The following is a 15,229-nucleotide window of genomic DNA, read 5'->3' on the forward strand; positions in this document are numbered from 1 at the left end:
ATCAAACCAGCTTCCCTCCTCTTAAGGGTCCTTGATCCAGTAGCAGCAGGTTTTGGTTCCAAGCACTGCAGAGACCCTTTGCAGCTGGTTTTAGCCGCTACCCGGTCCGCAGCAAACCTAGGTCCTAAGGTGAGAGTGACATCCGATGTGTCCAATCAGAGGAGCAGATTTCTCTTGGGTGCCTGCCCCTCTTTCCCCTCCGTGCCAATAACCGCTCTAAAAGGCCGGGCTTCTGCTGTCAAGTAGCTCGGGTGGACTCGACCCAGACGAGGAGGGGCGCCGGCTGGGAAGATGCGCTCCCAGGTGTTTGCAGCGGAAGTGGGAAACCTGTAGGTGATGGTCCAGCTGTGCCGCGCCAGGACGAGCAGGAGCAGGGAACAGGTAGGAGGCAGGACTTTTCCTTCTTTGCAGATAGGGTAAAGAATGCGTAATTTCACGCTACTGTTGCCTTCCCCCTTCCCCCAATCCTGCCCCGCCCTCGTCACCCCCAAATCTCAGGAGGTCGTCGCTGCTCTCGTCGTGAAGGGCTGAGGTGCAGGGGGTCTGGTGCTGGGAGGGAGGTGCACAGGATGCTGCAGCCGGGGGTCAGCGGAGGAGCACGGCGGCAGTGCCCGAGAGGCGGGGACTGAGCCCCAGCTGTGTCTCCTCAACTTTCAGGCTTCCGCTCCCACCGCCCGTGATGCGCCCACGGGGTGTCATGTCGCCCTTGTGTGGAGGGTCTGGGGGAGCAGACGCGTCGGCCCCAGGGAACCCGGGGTCTTGCTCGGTCTGGAAGAGCTTCTCCTCCTCCCCACGCCTGTCCACACCTTTCGTTCTCCCTCTCCTTCCTACCTTGCGTCTAGACTCTGGCACATCCCAGGGAAAACTGGGCATGAGTGCTCGGAGGGGAAGAAGGGACTTCTCCCTCTGCTCAAACCTGTCTCCCTTCAACAGGGTGTGCGGCAGCGGGGGTAGGGGCGCGGATATCCTGCACTTGGAGGGGTATGTTCGGATTAATTATGCCTCTATGGAGACGACACGGGCCCCTCTCCCATCTCTGCGGCAGTCTGAGCCGGGGGAGAGACAGCGAAGGCTTTGCCTCTTCTCTCCTAGCCTGGCGTTGTCTCTTGAGAACCACCTTCTCGCGTAGTTTCTGAAAGATGAGTTTATCCGCGGGGATTCCCAGAGAGTCAAGTAATTGTGCCCTGATGGGTTCGCAGCGACGAGGCGGCCTCCCTGGGTGACCGCATCTGGGAAGTAGGTGTTGGCCCACTGCCGGTTCCTGCCGGAGTCGGATTGCTGGAAGCAGTAGCAGAAATGCAGAGAAATTATACGCTGCTGTATCACTTCCAGGGGTTGATGACACTCTGCTTTGAAAACTGCTGAAAATTGGGGTGATGGGAGAGGGAGAGTGGAGAGCTGCAACCTTTCCTCATTTATTTGTGCCAAAGCCAGCATGGACATCTGTACGTGTGCATGTGTGTGCGCATCTCCAAGGTGGAGCTATATATAGCTCCTGCACACCCAGCCCGCTCGCCTGCTGCTGAGCAGGCTGCCTTGGCCTTCTGAAGCGATCTGGAGGCACTGAGTGGGAGGGGCAAAAAGGAATAAAATTCTTCACTGGGGGGAAAGCCAGAGAAGATCGGCTCAGAGGGAGGAAACCGTGCAGGAAATAATGTTTCTGTAATGCACTTGAAGATCAATAATTCCAAATATCATTTTCAATACATCCTTGGAGTGCTATTTGATATTCATCTATGTTCCTGCATTTTTTTCAGCTTCATGGTGTACCCGGGAACGTTACTGGCTTGAAATGTAACACACGTTTCAAGTAAATACATATCATAGCTGAGATATCTTATGAAACTCACTAGAGCATAATGGTTGGCTTATGCCTGTACCTTGGTTGTTTGGTAGTAAATTTTGGGGGGTGGTAACTTATAGCTAGCAGCATTTGGGGACCTGGGTGGGGGAAAGGACCCATCCTCTTTACAGGATGTAGCACTAAGGGACCCTTAGAACCTTTGGAGTAGTTTTGATACATTTCTTTGTATCAGTTTTACTGTGGACCCGATACTTAAACTTGTGCTGCTGTTTCATATCATATCTGTTTGTACTGCATGGACTTTCTTTTATAGATGTATGTGCATTTATTCTTCCCAATACCTGGAATTATTTAATTCTGATCATAGCATTTCTGTTTTCTTAGATGAGAAAATGAAAATGTAAAGGATACAAGTAATTGGCTTAAAGTCTTCAAAAATCCACTCTTTCAACCCCAGTGTTCCAATAACCTATTGGGAATTATACACATAGCACTTTCCCCTCAAATAGTATAGTTCAGCTTCCCATGTTTTTTGGTCCTGGTAACAAAATCTGGTCAAGATTGATACCAGTAATAATATAGGCCAATATTATTCAGTGATTCAGACACAGTCATATTTGTTGCTTTAACCCTTTTTGTAGTCTGATTTGTCCTTCTAATTAGAGAGGAAGTAGTTTGAAGGAAAAGACTGTTATCATTGAACACAGTCCAAGGTGGGCTGAGAGGTTCTCATTAGGGAGCATCAACACAAGGAATTGTTCAGATGGATGCAGCAGTGACTTGGGGATAATGTATTTATTGGTTGATAGGAGACTATGTGTGGGAACTACTTTTGGAAGCTGCCTTTGTCTTCATTATTTCTTTCATAGGGAGTAATGGATGACATGAGTGTTTCTATATCCCTCCACAAAAATTTTCTAATAGGGGTTATGACTTTCTACAGGTTATTCTGTATTTTCTCTTATATCTTGTGCCCTTTGAGACCAATAAGACACCAAGATGAGAGATAGAAAACTCAGATTTCTTTAGGCAAAACATTCCATGTAATTGCCTTTTAAATAATCAGCAATGTCCATTCATTTCCATTTCCATTTTCCATTCTCATGCATTTTTACATGTAAATTAGCCATGTTCTGTATTACATCACAGACCCTATCTTCTGTAAGTCATCTTTAAGCCCCGCTTCTTTGTGTCAAATGGTTGTATTCTTTTATTGGTATATTGATTTTTCTTCCCTTACAATATGCTATTTTCCACATTGTTCATCTTCTTAAAATGTTACTTGTTACCACAAGGATCAGATGTCATCATTTTCTCCTGCTTTTTCTAAGGCTCCTTTCTTTGCGCCCCTCCTATTTCTTCCTGTCTCTAGCTTTCTGACAAATCCCCCAAATTGGTAATAATTTATTTTATTGGAAATAAAGTTCCCCTTTTACATTTCTGCTTCTAATCTCTTCTTCATTAGCCATTTCAAAATACTATCCTAGTGGCTAAGAGCAGAGGCTTTGAAAGGAAACCTATATGTGTAAATATTTATGTATCATTATGCAGATAAGTAAAAGTCAGTAAGTGAACTGGGCATTACAATAACAATTACCTCAGTTTTTGTGGATTTATTTCCATCGTAAGTGAGAGGATGCATATAACACATTTAAAATAGGGCTTGGCCCATAGTAATTACTCATAAATAACTGCTTTCAGTAGTACAAGTACTATCTACAGTGACAATGATGTATATAGTGAAAACAATTTTTTGCCTGTTCCCCATCAATAGCCATCACCCTTAAACTGGTTTTTAGCAAAGGTTTGTGATTAGTTGTTTTTAGACCTTTTTTTCCGCTTTACCACCATGTACCCCCTAACTCAGTAACTTCAGTACCTTGTTCATTTTTACTCACAATAGGTATCTTTCTCTGTTTTCCCAACACCAGTTTCATCTGTCATTCATTGCGTGCCTGGATTTGTGCAGTAGGCAATTTTTTGAATGAATAAATCCCTCTGCTTCAATTTAAGGCATTGCACATTATTATTGGTGTAATGTATTTTTAATTTATATTATCAGTTCTACTTTGCTTTGAAACTTTCATTGTGTTTCACTTCCTATCTTAAAAAGTACCATCTTAGAAGCAAGAATACTTGGGTTTGAATTATGAGAATCAGGCTTAGCAATCATGTGCCCTGGAAAATAGAGCTACTGAATGGGACATTTCACTATGGTAGTATGAATGCCCTGTTTTGTAAAATTGTATCCAGGAGTATATCTTTTTACTATTACTTTAAAAATAACATTTTCATGATTATAAGGAAATGCAGAATCATTCAGAAAAAAATTGAAATAAAAGAAAATTGTATTCAGAGATTCATTCTTAACCTCTCAGGTTTATTTTTGTAAATATGCATTGATATTTAAAATTTACCCATTTGGAATTAGAATCAATATTTATTTTTGAATTTAGCCTTTATCCCACTTGACATCATAACATAAACATTAATTTCATTTAATATTCTTAATAACCATATTTTTGTGGCTGCCAAATATTCTTTTATATAGAGCATTTAGATTGTTTCTGGTTTTTCACGCTTCTGAAAATGAACATACATATGCTTTAATCTTTGTGGTTCTGATAATTTCTTTACAATAACTTCTTAGATATCAAATATATAAATATAGTCAGACACCTAATGCTTATTGATAAATTGCCCCATCAAAAACTTTACACACAAGTTGATACTCAGTATAAACCAATATGGCAATATATTCTTATTAACACGGTGCTGTCATTACAAAATGTGACTATTTTGATAGTAAAAAATGTATTTAGTTATTCTTTTAAGTTGTGCCTCTGTAATTTTGGATGTGTTCAAGAAATGTGTTTATAATAGGCTCTTCATATTTTTTAATTTGTGGATTTCATTTGACTCTAACTTTATTGGGGTATTCATGTTTTCTTTGTTTAATACAAAATCTGTATACTGTGAAAATTTTCCTCATCCTGTTTTTTGCCTTTTGTATTTTATGTTTTGAACATACAGAAATTTGAACTTTATAATAGTCTAACCTATATATTTGCAGTAGTATCTCTCATTGCTTTACAGCTCAGAAAACTTTATCTTACCTGATAATTAACTGACTGTAGAAACATACATATGAGGATACTGCTGCTGAACTTCTTGCCTTCTTTGAAGTGGGATTTGGTTTATGTATATCATGTATATATAAGTATGTCCCTGTGTGAGGGAATGGCTGCTGAGGACACAGAAAAATGCATTCACAGTCTATGAAAATCCCATTATTATTTAGGCAGCTCTCCTAGGAAGTGAATAGTACCTTAATTCTTTCTGAGCAACCACTGTCCATTTCAAAAGTGCCACAGGGCAAAATGCACTATGGGAGATATTAATGACTAGGTTACTCAGCCAAGGCAGGCACATTGTTTGCACAATTATCCGAATGACTCAGGCACTAAATCTGCTTTTGCCAGGATTAACCAGATGGTCCTTAATACACTAGATAATTGCTGCCCCCTGTACTTGATTTTTATAATGTACACCTGACCATGCTATTGCTTTTCCTGCACCGTTTTGTTACTGTTCTCTAAATGCTAGGTTAGTTGCACGTGTCTTTTATAAGAGGCGATTTCCCTGGTGTTAAGAGCACACAAGAGTTATGTAGAACTGTGGATGAAACCCACTTTAGCCAGTTACAGTCTGTGTGATTTGGGGTAAGTTATTTAATCTCTGTAAGTCTCTGTTTCCTGTGTAGAAAAGATGATATTAAAAATTCATTGTGTAAAGGGTTTTTGGGAACAGGTATAAAGGACACATGGACAAAACCAAAACAGGGTAGGATCAAGGATGGGAAGGGGGATGGCTGGGGTCGCAAGGATTGGTGGGAGGAAAATGGAGACAACTATTCTTGAGCAGCAATAAAAAATATGGAGAAAACCTCCAAAGTTCAGAGTCCCTACTTTAGTTTTTCTCTTTTGTAGTCTTTTTTCAAACATATTTTTCATACCATAACCAAAGTTATCTTTCTAAAACCAATCTCATCAGATACTTCCTCTGCTGAAAATCTTTTGATATCTCCTTTTTAATAAGTTGCCTGAAGTCCTTTATTAAATGGTTCCTCTTTACTTCTTTAAGTCTGTTTTTTCATTGTCCCAATCTCTTCCATCTCCAGTCTTTCACAATGCCAGCCACACTGAACTGTTCACACTTCTTTTAATGCATCACATTTCCCCCCTCCAAACTCTACTCTTTCCTCATAGGCTAGTCTTTGCTAAAATTAACCTCCTTGTCTGCTTTGAAATTGACTGTTAACATTTTTAAGGCTCAGCTCATCTGTTACCTTCTCTGGGGGACTTCCCTAAACTCACAGGCTGAGTTTTGGGCACTTATTCAGTGCTTCCATAGGGACCTCTGGCTACCTCAGCTACAGCACTTACTATAGTGTAACCAGTTGTTTACTTGTCTATTACTCGTACTCATAAACCCCTGAGGATAGTGGTCAGGCCTTATTCCTTTCTCTGTTGAATGAAGGACATATAGTTGATACTCAATTAATGTTTCATGAAGAAATGAGTAAAAGAATAAAAGAAGGTTGAGATTAAACTTATTTAAATATTTCAACAAATTAAGGATTTATACCTCTACCCTAGAATGAATGAATGAATGAATGAATAAATAAATAAATAAAAACTGGAAGCTATGTCAATCTTCACAATTTTTCAGGGATTAGCTTCCTGGTTTTATTGATTTATACAACAAAATAGAAAAAGGGGAGTCCTTTAATATGTAATTTTATGAAGAAAAACCATACTTATGACACTGCAGAATTCCCAAATCTTAAATCAGTGGGAAACTTTTATATGATTCTGTGTTAGAAGGAGGAAGAAATATACAGTTACATGGATAATATAAATATATAAATTAAGCAGTGGTAGAGCTAAATATTGGCAAAATTTATTTCTCTTTATTTAATAAAAAGGTCTTTCATGATGTGATGTCCAGTAGTTTATAAAGTATGATTACGTGCATAAACTCATTTGGTCCTTCACAACAATTCTGAAAGATTGAAATACATGATTAGCTACACTTAACAGATAAAGAAACAAGCTCAGAGAGGTAAGTCATTTGCCTAAGGTCATATAATAGTGGTGTAACTTGAAAAAAATAGTTGCATGTTTGGTGTATTGTGTTTAGCCAAAACATCTCCTGAGATGCTGGCCATCTGCCACCATTTTTTCCAGACAAAGATACTGGTGTTGATATTAACAAACCATTGAGAGTCCTGAGCAATCCAGTGAGAATACACTGTAACAATACCTATTTGTAGTTTTCACTTGGGTTTTTAATGATCTCAGAAGAAACCCATTGACCACAGTTTGGAGTTTAAACATATTTTAAAATCTTTTACTTATTTACTTGACTGGTTAATTAGACTATACACACACCCATATTACACTCTTTTTTTTTTTTACTTCAGGGTGTATTTCTTTTTATTTTTGGTGACAATTACAATGTTATTTTCTCATATTTTAAAACTAAACTATTAAAATACTTTTTCTAGATATTCTAAATTAAGTAGACAATATTCAACTTTTCAGTTTGGCTTAGCTTCTCGGCAATCTTAGAGAATCAGATGAATTAAATATGTTTTTCAAAAATACTGAAATCATAGAAAAGAAATTTATGAAAAATAGTTGGATACTTACCTAGAACAGTGATGTAGCCTAGTTTGAAAGTTGAAAATACTGAGGTATAAGGCTGATTTTCCTATTTGACTTGTGCAAATGATTTCTTCTCTATAAACGTGTTGCATGCATTATCCCATAACTAACCAAATGTAGTGAAGTAGATTTTATTTATTGTTACCATTTTACAAATGAGAAAAATTAGAGAAATTAAAAAGTTAATGATTAGAGAAGATAGAATTCACGTTCAGGTTACCTGACTTCTAAGCCTAAGTTAATAAGCATTGGGTCATTCTGCCTCTTGTGATACCTGTCTTTAGTATTTTGTGAGTTACTATTGAAATTTTCTCTGTTTTAGTTGATCAGTATTTATCCCTAGACTCCTAAATATACTCAGTATCAAAACAAGAGATTAAATTATGTAAACATTTATCTTTTATTTATAGATATCTCAGAAACAAAATGGTCTTTCACTACAATGATTTACATGGGCAGTTTCCCAAACACAAATTAAGCAATTACAATGTGCCATTTGAAAATATATTACTTTAACTTTGAACTAAATATCAGAAGTTTTTATGCCTTCCTGCCTTAATTTTGCTTCCAAGAATCACAAACCATAAACAGCAATTCTATCCTAAGACATCTAATCTAAGAGTACTTAATTGTCATGGTTACTGAAAGTACAGATTTGCTAGATATATCAGGCAAGATTTCTGAGGATATTATAAATAATGTTTATGTATTTCTGAGACTCACATTAATATAATAGACTATGATACTACATAAAATTTTCTATTACACATTATTTTATTCATTAAAGCAATATACTTTTAATGAAAGTCTTGTAAAATGCATGCTGGATTGATTTACTACATTTTTCTTTTGGTTTGCTTATATTAATTTAGAGAGATAAGTTTTGGTACTAAAATTAACTCAATACTTCTAAAATAAGGTATTTTAAAATTCTGATTTATGCACAATTAAATGGTGATGAAACTAAGATGTTTACTTTCAATAAAGCATTGTATTGCTTTTTTAAAAATCTTTTTGATTAAGAATAACAGAAATACAGTAAATTTCACAGAAAAGGGTCAGCTCAATGAATTATAACAAAGAATTTACACTCATAAAATTAAAACTCAGTTCAGGATAAAGAACATTGCAAACACCTGAAATTTCCTCTTCCAGGTTTTCCCAATTGCTACCACCTTTCTGGTCTGCAAATGTAGCCGCTATTCTGACATTAAAACTTCATAGAATAGATTTGGCCATTTTGAAATTTATATAAATGGAATTATAGGGAATCAGGTACCTTTTGGCATCAGGTTTCTTTCTCAAACTCTTTGGTGAGATATACAAGGTGGGGCAAAAAGTAGGTTACAGTTGTGAGTATGCAAAACACAGAGTTTATTCTTATATAATTATTTATTAATTACTGTATTATTTTCCATACAGACAATTGCAAACCTACTTTTACCACACCCTGTATTCATGTTTTGCCTTGTAACAATGAATTTGCATGTAAAATGTAGCTAATTTTTACTGCTCTATAGAATTTTATTGTATGACTACTTCAAAATGTACACATCTGTTCTACTTGTTGGACATCTGGGTGTTTCTAGTTTTGTTTTATTACTAATAATTCTCTTAAGAGCATTCATGACTGTCTTTATAGCCCAGGTATGTGTATGCATTTTTTTGTAAAGATATAATTAAGATTAAAATTGCAGTGTCATAGGCTATTGCTTAGTGTACATTTCTAGTTTTTTCAAAGTGGTTGAGACAATTTCCACTTCAACCAGAGTGTGTGAAATTCCAAGTTGCTCCATAGCTTTGCCAACACTGCCACCGATTACCACCACCTTTCATATTGAAACCTTTTCACCTTTTATTGAAGATTTAGGACAGGCCTGAATGTTTACTAGAGTAGGTCCTTTAGTTTAGCCTTTTTTTTTTTTTTTTTGAGTTCTTGAATAAGAGCTCAAATAAATTGGCTTTTCCAGTTTGCAGGATGATGCCCAGCCCATTGAGCCACACCAGTCAGGGCCGATAAATTGGCTCTTTGCCTTTCTGTCTAACTTTTAAAGTCACTTTGTTAGTTTTTATAAATTCTTGTTGGAATTTGTAATCTACCAATCAATTTGAGGATAATTGACATGGTAAAAATTAGTTTTTCGATTTATGATCGCCTATATATCACTTTATATCCTTTAATTTTTTTCTAAATGATTAAAGTTTTCAGTGTGAAAACCTTGTACAACTTTTGTTAGATTTATTCCTAGGCTTTTGACTTTTTGTACTATTGTTAAGTACTATAATTTCTAAATTTTCTATTTTTTTAAAATTTTTTTTAGATTTTTATTTATTTATCTTTAGAGGGGAAGGGAAGGAGAGAGGGAGAGAAACATCAATGTATGGTTGCCTCTCATGTGTCCCCTCCTGGGAACTGGCCTGCAACCCAGGCATGTGCCCTGACTGGGAATCGAACTGCGATCCTTTGGATCGCAGGCCCATGCTCAAATCCACTGAGCTACGCCAGCCAGGGCTTATTTTCTAATTTTGTCCATAGTAAATAAAAATAGAGTCGAATTTGTATGTTGATCTTTTATAGACTTGCAAAACAAACTTATCAATGCTAATAATTTATTTGTTGGTTTTTTAAGTTGTAGATACTCAGTTATCGAGAACAATGAGTTTATTTCTCCTTAGCCATTTCTTACAACTTCTTAGAATCTTGCCTTATTCCCTGGCTTGGATCTTCGGTATAATGTGGCACAGGAGTGGTAGTGGACATCTGCATCTCATTTCTGATTATCATAAGATATTACCATTAAGTATTCGATTTTTATGCTAATATCAAACTAAAACAGTTTCTTCCTATTTTTGTTTAAATTTTTAAAATGTTTAAATCTAATTTATTGATTTTGAGAGAGAGACAGAGAGATGTTTTCTGCTTATTTTAAAAATTCTTTTCTATTCCACTTATTTTTGAATTCATTGATTGATTCTTGTATGTGCCCTGACTGGGGATTGAGCCAGCACCTTTGGTGTATCAGGTCAGTGCTTCTGCCAACCAAGCTACCTGGCCAGGACTACGGAATGCTATTTATTTCGTTTGTTTGTTTGTCCTTTTTTAATTATTCAATTAAAGTTGTCCCCATTTTTAAAATTTAAAATGAAAAAAAAATAATTTATTGAAATGGCCATCTGATCTTCTCTTGTATTAGATTAATGCAGTGAATTATATTGATTGATTTTCAAATGGGAAGCCAGAATTCCTGGAATAAGTTTAACATGTATGTACCAGGTATATATTATCCATCATGTACATTACTGGATTAGGTCTGATAATGTTTGACATAGATTTTGTTTTAGTTCTATTTTTCAATTTTTTTGGTGAGCTTTTGCTGTAAAGCTTATGTTGGATGGACTCATAACATGAGTTGGAATACACTCATTCTTCCCTTCTGTTCTACTAAGAGTCCACGTGTGATCCATATTCCTTCTTTTTAAAGTGTTTTGCAGAATCCACTGGTGGATTCTGGAGTTTTTGTGTGTCATAGCACTTTAAGTTAAAAGTGTATTTCTTTTATAAGTTCATTCATATTTTCTAATTGTTATTTTACTTATTTTTGGTAAGTTATCTTTTTCTAGGAATTTGTTCATCTAGATTTTAAAATATATTTGGCATTGTTTCTAAAAATAATTACATATCATCATATTAATAGCCATAAAATCTTAATGATGACTTTTTCACTTAAATATACCCTCAGAGCTGACAATTGTTGACAAGGTGTATATATATTTAACATATTTTTATGTATAAAAATAGTTTTAAGTATATTATTATTAATACTTTCAAAATAGCATTATACCATATGCAGTGTTCTCTCACTTCTGTTTTTATCCTTGGAAGCCATTATTTCCACGCATTATAGAGTAACACATTCTTCCTAGCATTTGCATAATATCCCTTTGCATAGAACATAATTTGTGTACCATCTTTGGGTTATTTTCACAGTTTTTTTAAAAATAGTGCAACAAGAACATTATTCTATATGTGATTTTGTACATTCCCAGGAATGTTTCTTTAAGATAAATTTCTAAAGTGAAATTGCTAGCAAAGAGGTACATCTTCATCTTCACAGGTTATCAATATTTCCTAATTGTCCTTCAAAGAGATTTTATTAATTTATAATCCTACTAGATGAATCAGAATATTTGCTTTTGTATATGTTTTCCAGTACTAAGTAGCATCAGTCTTTCAAACCCATTTAGAAGATTTTGTCCTTCCAATAAAACTATTACTAAAGAAATAATATAAATGAAACATACTTGTCTACTGATGACATCATAAAACCTAACATGTGGCATTTTCCCTTATTGTTTTATTTTATATGTACAATATTTCAATTTTATTAAGATTGTAAAACATTTCAGTTAAAATGAACCCTAAGTTGATTTTTATAAATTTCAAGTGATAAAAACCTCTTGCTTCCATTGCTTTTTTATGTTAGTACCATAGACTTTGGTATTTAGTATGATTATGTTTGCTCATATAGGAAATATTGTAATACTAGCTGTTCAGCAGGCATAGATTTAAGTCTATGTTCTGAGACTGAGTAGATATGTACTGCTGGGAGGGCGGGATATTCAACTCCTAGTATTCTCATTGACTTCACTTTCTAGACTTGGGGAAATAGATAGGAAAGTAAGTGTGGCCCTGGCTGGGTGGCTCAGGTGGGTGGAGCGTCATCCTGTACACCAGAAGGTGACGAGTCCATCCCAGTCAGGGCACATACCTAGGCTGTGGTTTGATCCCTGACCCAGTCCTGTATAGGAAGCAAGCCTTCGATGTTTCTCTCTCACATCGATGTTTCTTTCTCTCTCTTTCTCCCTTCCTTTCTCCCTAAAATCAATTAGAAAAATCCTCAGGTGAGGATTCTTTTTTTAAAGAAAGTTTGCTGTATAGTCTGTCATCTGATTGTTTTTCAGATTTAATTTAGGTGCTTATGCTAGTTAAGCAGGTGCCTCTTCTAACTTACTTGCATATTTTTGACCTCCTTAAGGCTACTTGTTTGTGAGTTTCCAGATATGAACAAAAGCCTGTCTCCCATAACTAATCTACTAAGTAAGCTCTTTGGCTAGAAATAGAAAGAAATAATCTAAATACTTAATTTTCTTCATTTATTGTATTGAATATATAGTATTCATAGGTGGAGAGAAAAAAAGAGAGACAGACAGACAGACAGATATAGAGGTAGAGAGAGAGAGAGCATGTGCAGAAACACAGGCCTGCTGTGTTATTGTATTGGGGCCTAATGAGATAGTAATCATGAAAAAGCCAGACTCTTTCCTACCTTTAGGAGGATTCTAATCTAAGTGGGAAAATAGATTAAAAATAACCCCAAACTATGTAATGAATGCCTTAATGCAAGGACAGTCAACATGTTAGGTAAATGTTCTATGCCAAAGATATTTAGGAGCATATGAATGACTCAAATAATTGAAATAAATCTAATATATGACAGACTATAAATTATAAAGTGGCAAGACATGTGGCTGAAGAGGAGCAAAGACCAGATCCAGAGAGTGCTAGTAAGGTGTTAAAGGCTTTGTATTTTATCCTGGAGCAAAGCTTCCAAGTAAGGCAGCGATTTAATTATATTTCTTAAAATGACTTATGAGGATTTAATAAAAGATATTCGGTATGAAAAAGCTTTGTAATTTAAATGTTAAGAAAATTAACTCTAGATTTGAAACAGCATATGTACATAATTCTTGATTAGAAATCTTGCTACAGAATTGGCAGGCCTCTATTCTCCAAATCATCTCTTTTAATAAGCTCTAATATAATTTTGTTTTTGACTTCATTTTGCTATTAGCTTGTTATAAAAACTCCCTTTGAGTAATTAAGGAAAGAAAATTAAATAAATGAACCGAGTCATATATTTTCATTTTAATCATTTTTACTACTTCTTTGAGAGCCAGATTTCTGCTAAGGCATACATATCTTTTTTTAAATTTATAATTCTTTTTTTTTTAATAATTAATTTTATTTAGTTATTTTTCAAGTACAGTTTTGGGATGGGAAAAATAGACAAAAAACTGTACTTAAATTTATAATTCTAATGTTTAGTTTTTTATACTTTTTTTGTTGAATTCATTGGGGTGGCATTGGTTTATAAGATTTATAGGTTTCAGGCGTACAGTTCTATTATACATTATCTGTATATTGTGTTGTGTGTTCACCACTCCAAGTCAAATCTCCTTCTATCACCATTTACATCTTTTTAAAAGCTACAGAAATTTACAGATGTCCTAGATTTAGGATTCTATCCCCTGCCATGGCTGAGAATACCTGCTTATTTTTATAAACACATATGGCTTTGTGTTTGTATACAATCATATTTGTAACAGAAGTATGTATGAAGGAGTCATGTACAACATGACTAAATCACTCAAACAAAGATGCCCAGTAGTACAGGGATATTAAGAGATACTTAAAACAGAAGCACTTTATAAAATACTCTTCCTTGAAGCTTCCTATGTCTGCCATCACCAGACGGATAATTATTTCTTTACTTATTTTTACTGTGGTAAAGTTACTAGTTTTAAGGAGGAAAAATTGTCAAAACTACTATCCAAAGTGATTTTATTAGGCAAAGTAAAATGTGCTCCACAAATCACATCTTAGTATGTAAGAAACACTTGCAATAAAAATTCCCACTTTTTTTATATTCTTCTGAAATTATGCATTAAGGAGTCACAAAAATAACTGTTATGTAGTGAGTGGCGTAATGTCTTCTTTGTTTCTTCGCTTTCTCCTTGTAACGCCATCATTGTTCAGGGAAGTATTGTGCTGAGGTATACAGATGATGCTAGTCATTTTTCGAACGTCTAAAAACATTTGTCCTTTTCAAATCTAATTATTGCCTATTAGATTTATCAGAGAATTAAAATTTAAGTCAGCCTTTCCCCAAGAGGAGTTTGTTTCACCCAGAGAATATTTTCCTTCACAATTGCTTTTGTAATATCCATTGACTTGAAACTACCATTTGAATCTTGACTCATAATTTCTGCTTCATTATTGCCATGACCTGCTGCTCAGCTTATTTATGCTTATCTCTTCATGTGTCCTGAATATGTCTGAGTTGGACAGGTGCTGTGGATAATGGATAGTGATGGAGAACTGTTTCATTGATACCAGATGACAGCCTTCTTCAGTATTTCTTTACTAATGGACTCTTAGGCAGAATTCTAAGTAAAAGTAATATCTATTTTTGTAAGAATCTGTGATGCTTTAATGAGAAAGAAAGTTTTGCTTGTGTCTGCATTGCATATCTGGCAGGCATTTTTCAAATTTATGCTTTGCCACCCTGTTCAGGAAGTTTCCCTTAGCCTGACCTTTCCCTGTCTTGTGTATGTCCTATGGACTCCTTTACAAACTTCTGCATAACCCCCTAATTATCATACTTATATATGTCTGCCTTTCTTTACTATATGGTAAATGTTTTAGTCTTTTTATAAATCTTCAGTGCCTAGAACACTGCCTCACACTTAGGGGTAGTCAATACTTCATATATATATTTTTTTGCAATAAGCAAAATATTTTGAAAAGGTTCTTTTGTAATAATTATCTGTATTCTGAGGATGCCAGGAGGAAACCATGGACTTAGTAGATGCACACACTGCTTTCTCCATGTTGCTGGGTACAGTTACAACCATA

The 15,229-nt window shown here is 35.5% G+C and overlaps 1 protein-coding gene across 3 annotated transcripts in view; it reads left to right on the plus strand.

The window, feature by feature from the left end:
- The first annotated feature begins 231 nt into the window (after nt 1–231).
- The window catches only part of CNTN1 (contactin 1), a 313,544-nt gene continuing 298,546 nt past the window's right edge, over nt 232–15,229 (plus strand). For all 3 annotated transcript variants that reach the window (XM_053661968.1, XM_053661969.1, XM_037148465.2), the window contains exon 1: nt 232–381. The gene's annotated coding sequence lies outside the window, so the exon portion shown is untranslated. The remainder of the gene's footprint in view (nt 382–15,229) is intronic.

This window comes from Artibeus jamaicensis, unplaced genomic scaffold (genome assembly GCF_021234435.1).
Source record: "Artibeus jamaicensis isolate MK-2021 breed Jamaican fruit bat unplaced genomic scaffold, CSHL_Jam_final contig_233, whole genome shotgun sequence".
Classification (NCBI taxonomy): Eukaryota; Metazoa; Chordata; class Mammalia; order Chiroptera; family Phyllostomidae; genus Artibeus; species Artibeus jamaicensis.